The sequence below is a fragment of the Canis lupus genome, chromosome 24 (assembly GCF_011100685.1).
Source record: "Canis lupus familiaris isolate Mischka breed German Shepherd chromosome 24, alternate assembly UU_Cfam_GSD_1.0, whole genome shotgun sequence".
In the NCBI taxonomy this organism is placed as follows: domain Eukaryota; kingdom Metazoa; phylum Chordata; class Mammalia; order Carnivora; family Canidae; genus Canis; species Canis lupus.
The window spans coordinates 22,747,019-22,757,916 of NC_049245.1; positions in this window are offsets into that span (position 1 = coordinate 22,747,019).

Below are 10,898 nucleotides of genomic sequence, written 5' to 3' on the forward strand. Positions count from 1 at the left end.
GTGTCTATTTTTACATGACACTGTTTTGATTATGACAGTTTTGTAACACAACCTGAAGTCTGGAATTGTGATATCTCTGGTTTTGCTTTTCTTTTTCAAGATGTTTTAGCTATTCGGGGTCTTTTGTGGTTCTATACAAATTGTAGGATTGTTTGTTCTAGTTCTGTGAAAAATGCTGTTGGTATATTGATAGGGATTGCATTAAATCTAAAGATTGCTTTAGGTAGTGTGGACATTTTAACAATATTTGTTCTTTGAAAGCATGACCATGGAGTATCTTTCCATTTCTTTGCATCTCGAATATCTTTCATCAATATTTTATAGTTTTCAGAATACGGGTCTTTCATCTGTTCAGTTATTTATTCCTAGATATTTTATTGTTTTTGGTGCAATTGTAAATGGGATTATTTTCTTAATTTCTCTTTCTGCTGCTTCATTATTAGTGTATAGAAATGCAATGGATTTCTGTACATTGATTTTGAATCCTACAACTTTACTGAATTCATTTATCAGTTCTAGTAGTTTTTTGGTGGAGTCTTTAGAGTTTTCTATATATGGTATCATGTCATCTGCAAATAGTGAAAGTTTTACTTCTTCCTTACCAATTTGAATGCCTTTTATTTCTTTTTCTTGTCTAATGGCCATGGCTGGGACTTCCAGTACTCTGTTGAATAAAAGTGGTGAGAGTGGATATCCTTGTCTCATTCCTGATCTCAGTTTTTCACCGTTGAGTATGATGTTAGCTGTGGGTTTTTCATATAAGGCCTTTATTATGTTGAGGTATGTTCCCTCTAAGCCTACTTTGTTGAGGGTTTTTCATCATGAATGGATGTTGTTAGAATTGGTATTTCTTCCTTAAATGTTTGATACATTTCACCAGTGAAAACATTTGGACTTGAAATTTAATTTCTTTGATAAATGACCATTTAAAATTTCTATTTCTTCTTAAATCAGTTTTGGTCATTTATACTCTTGAAATTTGTCCGTTTCATCTAAGTTATTGAATTTATTATCATAAAATTGTTTGTGATATTCCCTTATTTTCCTTTTCATGTGTGTAAGATTTAAATTTAAATATTGAAATTTTTATATTGGTAATTTGTATTTTCTTTTTTCCCCTTGATCAAAAGAGTTAGAGTTATTCATTTTCTTTCTTTCTTTCTTTCTTTCTTTCTTTCTTTCTTTCTTTCTTTCTTTATTTATTTATTTTTTGAGTTATTCATTTTCAATTTTCCTTTAATCCTTTTCATGAAATTGAAAAGATAGTTTATATTTGGTGCTGACAATACTTAAAAATAGTTCTGATGTTCACTACTTACCTTTAAAGGAGAGATGGAGGGAGGGAGGGAGCAGGGGAGGAAGGGCGAGTGAACAAGGGAGGGAGAGAATGAGAGCAAGCAGGTCAGGGTCTTTAGCATCCAGCCACAGTTTGATTACATTTTGGGAATGTTTATTAACTTTTCAGTTGTTTTGTCTCTGGAGAATTCTAATTTTCCATTCATAGTAGGCAGCTATAGTTCCCTTAAAAATAAATTTATTTGGGGATCCCTGGGTGGCGCAGCGGTTTGGCGCCTGCCTTTGGCCCAGGGCGCGATCCTGGAGACCCGGGATCGAATCCCACGTCGGGCTCCCGGTGCATGGAGCCTGCTTCTCCCTCTGCCTATGTCTCTGCCTCTCTCTCTCTCTGTGACTATCATAAATAAATAAAAATTTAAAAAAAATAAATAAATAAATTTATTTAAGTAAAAAAGGGAAACATTCAATATAAAAAAACCCCTAGTAAGTTAGCAAGAGGAGAGCTCACAGACTTGCCCCAAGGAATTGCTGCAGTAGGGCCCACAAGTCAGATGGCCTTACTAGCCAGAGCCAGGAGTCATCGCAGCTGGGCACCCTGTCTCCCACCTGGGAAAGGGCAGGATGTGGGTTTGCACCAGGAGACCCTGAGCCCTGAAGACAGTGACATCAGCTTGTCCCCAATAGTATCTTCAGGATGTTCTCTGCCTTGGTAAGTGGGTACTGGGCCCCTGCCTGAGGGGTTAGGAAGAGGTGAAAGGTTTGTGGGAGTCTAGAGGGTGAGGTGATGATGGGAGAGGTAGTTCCAGGTGTGAGAGAATCCCAAGAAGGGACGTCATTAGGGGAGAAAAACCCACCTGTTATTCTTGACTGAGCACACTACTTGGACTCTACTTTCATGGATGTTTTTATGCTCCCTATTCTTCAGATGAGGAAACAGACTATGAGGGGTTATATAGGTTTTGTCTGGCTCTCGAACACATTAGAGGTGCTGAGGGCGAGGGAGAGGGAGGTGGGGTCTCAGGATTGAGTTGGTGTTCCACAGAATGTGGGCTGTAGAGCTGGCCCAACTTGGGTTCAGATCTTAGCTTCTCTACCCATTCCTGTAGACTCTGGGTGTGACTCTGGGCAAGTGTCTGAACCTCTCAGAGCCTCCATTTTCCATCTTTATAAAATGGGGATAAATGTTTGGTGGTTGGATCCCTGGAGGGCGGAGGACATGGCCTGGCAACAGAGCCTCTAGATTCTTACAGAACTTGAAGGTGGCAGTGGGTGGCCCTTGGTGCCCTTTATGTCCGCTGTGGGACTTTGCTGCTGAGGTGGATCCTGCAGGAGGAGAGTTGGTTGATGGTGAAGATATGCGCCCTTGGGAAGCCACTGCTGAGTGCTAGTGCTTGCCATTCCCACTGCTCAGACACCAGGTGGCGAGGGCTGCACAGGGCACCCTGTCTCCTGCTCCTTCCCTCCCCATCCTTGCCTCAGTGGCTCTTAGGAAAGGTACTGCTGGGCTCTTCCCCACTGAGGTGTGAGGTACTGAGAGCAGCACGGAGCAGGCACAGGGAGCTGCACTTCCCAGAAGATCGCAGGCAATCCCACAGGGGCTGGGGCTGGAGGGGCCCTGGGGGGTGGGGGCATCACGGTGGAGCCTCTCTGCCTGGCCCTGCCCTCTCCTGCAGGACCTGGTTCTCCAAGTCATGTGTACGGTTTATGGGCACAAACTCATGGTCACTAGGGACATGTCCGTTTCCAGACCTGCCTCCTGCCTGCCCCCTCACTGCCTGAGTCCCAGGCAACTGGGACTTAGGAGGAGCCATGTGTCCTTCCAAACCTGCTGAGAATGGGGATCCACTGCAGGGTATCAACACTTCAGGAATGCAGGGTCCCATCTTGATGCCACTCACAAAGTTTTGGTGGGGGTGGCTGGCTTTGGGTCCTTCTGTGGCTTAAGAACACAGGCTTTGGGGCCTGCATGACCGAGGTCCAAATCCGGAGTTGCTATGTGACATGGGAAACTTACTGCCTTTCTATGGACCTCAGTGGCCTCAGCTGTCAAGGGAAGAAAAGCAGAAGTGTCCACCTCCTGGAGCGGGAGCTAAGGCAGGTGATAGGCTTGGCATGTCACAGTGGCAGCCACTCATTGTCAAGAGCTGGGCAGGGCATTGTCAAGAGCCTGGTTCCACCGGCACCAACACCCTTCCTTTGCAGGGTGCCTGATGCCAGGGATCCTTCTGGCCCATGTCCTGGGTATGGAGCTGGCGGTGTCACCAGGAAGATTATCCAAATGAGCCCCCTTGGCATGGGCACCCCCTGACTCCTGGCCTGCTTGCGTGGAGCTGTCCTGGGGCCCTGGCTGTCCTGGGGCCCTGGCCTGCTGTGCCTGGGTCCTCCTGAGTGAGAAGTGGTAGCACTTTGTGTCTCCAAAGGCCCTGCCTACCTCTCATCAACCAGAGGAGGCCAAAGGGCAGGGAGAGGCATGCCCATCTGCAGGTGTGGGGACTGAGGCCCCCAGAGGGACACGGCTGGACCCCCGGCCTCTCACTCTCCTGACCTTGTCCATTTGCAGTGAGTGCCCTGTTCTGCAGGGAATGCTACTGGCTTGACCCTTCCCCTAGACTTGGTGAAGACCCTCAAGGATGCGCCTTTGAGACCTGGGGGCGGCCAGGAGGTGCCAACCCTGCCCATGAGACATCAGTGCCCTGTTATAAGTAAATGCCCTTGTTTGCTCCCTGATTCCCAGAATCTGGGTGGTGCAGGATGTCAGCACCCACCCCGTGTACGGTTCACTCCTCCAGGCTTTGCTTCTGGAGCACCTACTGTGTCAAGGCTTTGTGCTGAGCTCAGGGACACAGAGGGGAGAGGACCAGCAGGAACCCCCACCCCCCACCCCCGCCGCCATGCAGCAAACAAGGGAGAACAGTAAAAATGATCAAATAATGTAGAAGCCAATAAAGCAAGGGGTGGGAAAGACAGTGTGAGGTGGAGGTGATGTAGAGTTCATTTGGACGCGTGATCAGGGAAGGCCTCTCAGAGCAGCTGAGCAGCAGCCTCCAGGCCCGAGGATCCAGCTGGGTGGGCTTTCAGGGAAGAGTTTCAGGCAGGGGCACAGCTCGTGCAGAGTGAGTGGGAGGGGGAGGGGCAGGCCGGGAGAGGAGGTCAGCTGAGCAGGCAAGGCCCCAAAGATCAGGAAAAGGAGGTCACTCCAAGTAGGAGGGGTTTGGAGCTGGATTTGGTCTGTTTAAAGCAGAGCCAGGGAGGAGGCTTCTAGGAGAAGGGAAGGTGCGGAGGGGAGGGGAGTGGGGGGTATTCAGAAGCTGGAGGTGGGTTGTACCTGTTTTTGGGAGTGAAGGGTGGGGAAGGGAGGCATCTCACTCACATCCCTGGTGTTTGTCCTGAGGCCTGGTGCACTGCAAACCCCACTGAACTCTGAGAGGTAGGTGGTTGTTCCCCCATTTTAGAGAAGAGAATAGAGGCTCAGAGAGGGAAAGTGACTTGCCAAGGACACCCAGCACAGACGCCAGAGCAAGATTTGCACCCAGGCCAGACCAACCTGTACACCTGACTCCCTACTCCTATAGCCCTGCTGGGTGCCTTCCTGGTTCCGCTGGTTAGGGCACCATGGGCCAGTGGCTAAATCTCTTTAGCCACTGGAGAGTGAGGCAGCCACTCTTGGTGATTCAAATAAGAAACATCAACATCCCAGTGGTTGGCACTTGACAGTCCAGGGCTGAGGGCCCTTCAGGAAGGAGGAGGAAGGAGCCACATCTAAAACCAGGTTTGAGAATCCACAGAGTTCTGGACTCCTGAGTATACCCACCTCACCTGGGCTTGCACACCTCCCGGGACAGGGGGCTCAGTCCTTCAGAGTTGGACTGTTCAAAAATCCTTCCGTGGGGCACCCACTTCCACCTCCTGCTCTGGCCCAGTTCTGTCCAGGAGGGTGATGCGAGGTGGGGACATTCCCTCAGTTTCTCACAGAGGCGGCAGGAGAAACCTAGTCATGCCAGCTTTTAGGGGCCCTAGCCCCGCCTGCCTCACCCTCCCTGTGGACCCACAGTCACAGGCCACCTACCCCTTCCAACTCTCCTTTCCCAGACATGCCACCAGCAGTGACTCTGAAGTTAGTCAGCTAGCCTTGAACTCCAGCTCTGCAGCTCACAAGTGACCACATGGCAAGCCACTCCGACTGTACCTCCCTCATGTGGTTGGGAGAGGTGGATGTGGGGATATAGAGCAAGAGCCCAGCTCCAGGCCCAGCAGAGCCAGCCCTCCATGAAGGGTGCTTAGTATTTGTCATTTGTATCACTCACCCACCCTTGCAAAGCACAGGGGCTTGGAGCCTCCTGGGGTGACACCTGGCATGTCTGTGCTAATTGGAAAGGACCACTTGGGAACTCCTGTCCTGTCCCGGCGGCCTTCTGGAGGTCATGCCATCACTTGGGTACATGGCTGGCTGGTAGCAATGATGGTGGATAAGCTGGCAAGGAAAGAGAGGAGAGGTCCCTGGGGAGCTTTGCTCTTCTGAGCCCTGGGATGGACCAGGCCTCCCCCTCCTCCCCTTTCCCACCTCAGACCCACTGGAAAGCTGAGGGCTGAGCAGACTCAGGGCTGTGTGTTGGGGACGGGAGCTCACTGACCCCGGGGGGTTGGCCTAGCTCCTCCTTCCCCTGGTCAGACCCCTCCCGGAGCCCAGCCCCTGAGAACGGAACAGAGCCCCTGGGAACTGCCCCTGAGAACAGAATAGAGCAGGAGGTGATTTGCCACCATTGAGGAAGCAGCTTCTGTGTGTCCGTAGACCAGGAGGGTGTACAGATTCTGGGGGTCCCAGAGTCCAGGTGAGCCTGCCAGGCTACTCCAAGCTTCCCATAGGCCCTTGGGCCCCATGGGTGAGAAGAAGGGTACATGGGGGTGCTTCCTTCTAGGCTCCCGGCCTGTGACCACAGTGCATGGTGACTAGCAGCACTGGCTCTTCCTCTTTACCGCTAAATCATCCCAGAGCCCTGGGAGAGTGAGAGTGACCTGAAAGATGACCATGGTGGGCCTGCCTTACCTGGGGGCTTGGAGCTGGATTTGACTTGAGGAAATAATGGGTTACTTCCCTCCCTCTGGATGTGAGGGGTTCATACTCATCACCGCAGTCAACAAGGTCTTTCACACCAGCATTTTGGGGACCTCTGTCCACCACTGGGAGGGAGGAGGTAGACTAGCATCTCATGGGTACATATGGGGAAACTGAGGGTGACTTCCTCTAAGCCACACACTGAGGGAGCACAAGGCAAGGGTGGGGTCCAGGGCTTTGTCTTATCACTGGTCCAGGGGTCTCTGGGTCTCAGAGAAGCCGAGGCCCCTCCCATCTGCCCTACCTAGCCTGCTGTCCAAAGATTAGTAGGATTAGCTTAAATCCTAGGGCTTGAGCTAGGCTTATCGGAGGCGCCACTCTGGGGGCCTTAGGGGGTGGTTTGGCACTCTGTACCTCCGGTCTGCCTTGGTCGCCACAGAGAGCTGACTCCCACCTTGGCTGGCACCCACTCCTCTGCTCCAGCCCCTGGGTGGGCCGAGGGGCGGGCGGGCAGCCAGCCTTGTGCATTGTGGACCTGGACGGAAGGGGAGGTGCAGGAGGCCTAGAGGTAGCTTTTGTTCCCCTGCAGGGTGATGCCACAGCAGGGAGCCCCCCAGGGAAGGAACAGCCCCTGGCCCCCTGCTGGGCTGAATAGGTGTCCATTGTGGGGCTTGGATGAGACTGGGACGCGGGTCCCTCTTATCTGTGCAGAGGACCGTTCGAGTTCACTGTGGACTGTAGCACCCAGCCTGCGGCCTGTTGACCTTGGAGGATGGGCTGTGGAGCCAGTGAAGGGGAGACCCCTGGTGAATGAAGGAGCCCGGTCATCTGGGCAGGAGGCTAAGCTGAAGTAGCGGGTTCATGAAAAAGAAGACTCTCCAGGGATTGAGCACCTTAGGTGCGCTCTCTGTGCCGTCTGTGTCACTGTCTCCGGGGGCCTGGGCAGGCTGCTCACAGGGCCCAGGTGGGACAAAACCCAGGACTCTGGCTCTCTACTCGGGGTTCCAGAGTCAGTCCACCCAAACCTGCTGGAATTAAAAATGCCTGTGGGAGGGGCTGAGGGGAGAGCAAGCCCCCTGGAGCCTGTGGGTGGGGTTGATGTTGCAGCTCCACTATGACTCACTGTGTGACCTCAGGAAGTTTCTCTGCGTTTCTCTGCGTCTCCTGTGTCTGTTTCCTCATCTGGGGGGATGCTGTGGGGAGGAGAGGAGGAGGCGGTATGAGCACATCTGTGCATTCATTACGGAACGCTTGTGGGTGATGGGACAGTCTGTCTAGAACAGTGGGGAGAATTTACGTGAGTCCTCCAGAGGGTAGGGACCCGGAGGGTCAAGTGCCACATGAGTGTCAAGCAGCAGGAGTTTCTTCCATAGCTACTCGAACCATAGAAAATGTCCCTGAGGGGAAAGATCCCATTTGTAATCGCCCTACCACTGGTAAGATAGCCAGGATTTAATCTGACAAGAAAGCGCAGAATTCGTGCGAAGAAAGCAATGATGCTTTACCAATAGCTGTCGAAGGAAAACTTGAAGACACAGAGAGAAGACTCGATGTTCCAGGAAGAGAAGAACTGACCTGGCCAAGAGATTTATTCTTTATACATGAATCCATAAAACCCCCACAAGTCCAGCTGTGAAAAAATGCAACTTGATTGACATAAGCTGATTGGAAAGTTTGCCTGGCAGAGAAAGTGTACGAGAAACACAAATGAAGAGCGTGCTCACCACAGCCCACACCAACACGTATTCCAAAGCTAACGTGACTCAAAGGATAGCGTGTTGGTACAGGACGAGGCAGGGGGCTCAGTGAAGTGAGAAAGAGACCAGAAGCTGTGTGTTGACTCTGTCCAAGCTACAGAGGAAAGATGGCCTATGCAGTAGTGGTTCTGTACTGTGGCCTTTGAGTAGTAACTTAACAAAAATTAAACTAGATCCCTGCCCCACATCATGCACAAAAATAAGTTTTAGATGCATTAAAGAGCTTTTATCTATCTGAATCTTGTGTGTGTGCACTAAAGAGCATATCCATCATCTATCACATTTCTATCCACTCTTATATATGTTTTATATATATATATATATAATCAGTAGAAATGTAGGAGCATATTGCTATAATCTTGGAACTGGGCAGGTCCTTCCTGAAATGCATACAACTTAGAATCTATAAAGTAAAAGATGATTTAACTACATAAAATTTTGCAAAATACCTGCTGAACAAAGTTTTATGTAGTTAAACAAAGTTAAAAGACAAATTACAAGAACATGTAGAACAGCTGAGTGAGGCTGGGGTGGGCATTTGTGGGGAGGAAATGTGGTGGCTCTGCTTTTCATCAAATCTCTGTATGGTGTGACTTTTTAACAACAAGAATGGTTCTTATAAAATCTACAGAAATAATGCCGAGTTGGCTACATGTGGCTCCCAGGCCCATGGATTGCTGGTGGCAGACAGGGAGTGGCAAGAGTATTAGGTGACCCCTGAAGCCCATCCCACTATGGAGACCATGGGAGGGCAGTTCCTGGGGCCAGGTGCTGGTGAGGAGCCTGGCAGATGGCCAGAGGGACAGATTCTGCAACAGAACAGGTGCAGTCCAGGGTGCCCTCCCACAAAACAAACATATTTCTGACTTATCCATCCTAATGCCCAGCTGGGCCCTTGCCAGCCTCTAGACCTGCCTGCCCTTTCCTGTAGGAGTTCCTTCCCTCATAAGCTCCATTCCCTGGGTCCTTTACAGTTTGGCCAGCCTGTACCCCTTCAGGGCACTGCTTAGGGGTGGTGTCACCCCCCACCCCCCACGCACTCAGAGGCCTAGGCCTTCTATTACCTGCCTGGGGATGGAGGTTGACAATCACCTTGGTGTTCACCTACCAGCGCCTACTGTGTGCCATGCTCTGCGCTGAGAGCTCTGTGGATGGTGTCATGGTAGACCCTGGCACTACATACATTTCTAGCACTCCTGTAAGCTCTTGAGTAAAATACTAAACAGGTGGGACTCTGCTAAGGCAAAGATTGTGCATACAAAATATGAGTGACTGCTTTACGGGATAGAGACTTCAAAAACTTTACATCTGCATTTCTAATAGTATACAGTCATGATGGACCGTGCTATCAGAATTTAGAGGATTTTCTTACATTGCTAAAGTATCTCAAATTTTCTCCTTTAAAGGATTTAAGGTATTTTGTAGCTTTTTTTTCCTTCAGATTTTTATTGTGGTAAAATACATATAACATAAAATTTACCGTCTGAACTATTTTAAAGTTTACAGTTCCGTGGTATTAACTATATTCATTTTCATGTGCAACCATCGCCACCTGCCATCTCCATAGCCCATTTCATTTTGTAAAATTGAAACTGTCTACAGTGAAACAATTAGCTCCCCATTCTCCCCTGCCCCAGCCCCTGGCAACCAGGCTACTTCCTGTCTCTATTAATTTGGCTACTCTAAGCATGTCATATAAGGGGAATCAGACCGTGTTTGTCCTTTTGTGACTGCCTTATTTCGTTTAGCGTAATGTCCTCAAGTTTCATCTGTGTCGTAGCATATTGCAGAACCTCCTTCCTTTTACAAGCTGAATGGGATTCCTTTGTATGCATCTGTCCTATTCTGTTTCTCTGTTCACCTGTTGTTGGATACTTGGGTTGCCTCCGTGCTTTAGCTATTGTGAACAATGCTGCTGTGAGCATGGGCATTCAAATGCCTCTTTGAGACCCTGCTTCAGTTCTTTTGGGCACGTACCCAGAAGTGGGATTGCTGGATCATATGGCAATTCTATTTTTAATATTTTGAGGAACCACTGTGCTGTTTTCCACAGTGACTGTATCATCTCACATTCCCACCAACAATGCACAGCGTTCTGATTTCTTCATATCCTCATCAAACTATTATTATTATTTTATTTTATTATTTTTTATTTTTTTAAATATTTTTTATTATTATTTTATAGTAGCCATCCTAATGGATGTGAGGTGGTATCTCATTGGAGTTTTGATTTGCATTTCTCTAATGATTAGTGGTCTTGAGTGTGCTTATTGGCCATTTGTATATTTCTTTTTTTAAAAAACACAACATTTATTTATTCATGGGAAATACACACACACACACACACACACACAGAGGCAGAGACATAGGCAGAGGGAGAAGCAGGCTCCATGGAGGGAGCCCGACGTGGGACTCGATCCCGGGTCTCCAGGATCACGCCCTGGGCCGAAGACAGGCGCTAAACCACTGAGCCACCTGGGCTGGCCCATTTGTATATTTCTTAGGAGAAAGTCTTTTGCCCATTTTTGAATTGTTTTATTTTTGTTGTTGTGATGGTTGTGATTGAGTTTTAGGAGTCTCTATATATTCCGCACATTAATCTTTTATTAGATATATTATTTGCAAATATTTTTTCCCATTCTGTGGGTTAGCTTCTTACTTTGTTTGCTTATCATCTTTGGAGACACAACATGGAATCAATATGTGATACCTGGAAAAAATGAGGTCCAGAGAGGGTGTGTGTCCTGTCTAATGTCACACAGTAAATGGTCTGTGCGATGTTGAAACACTCT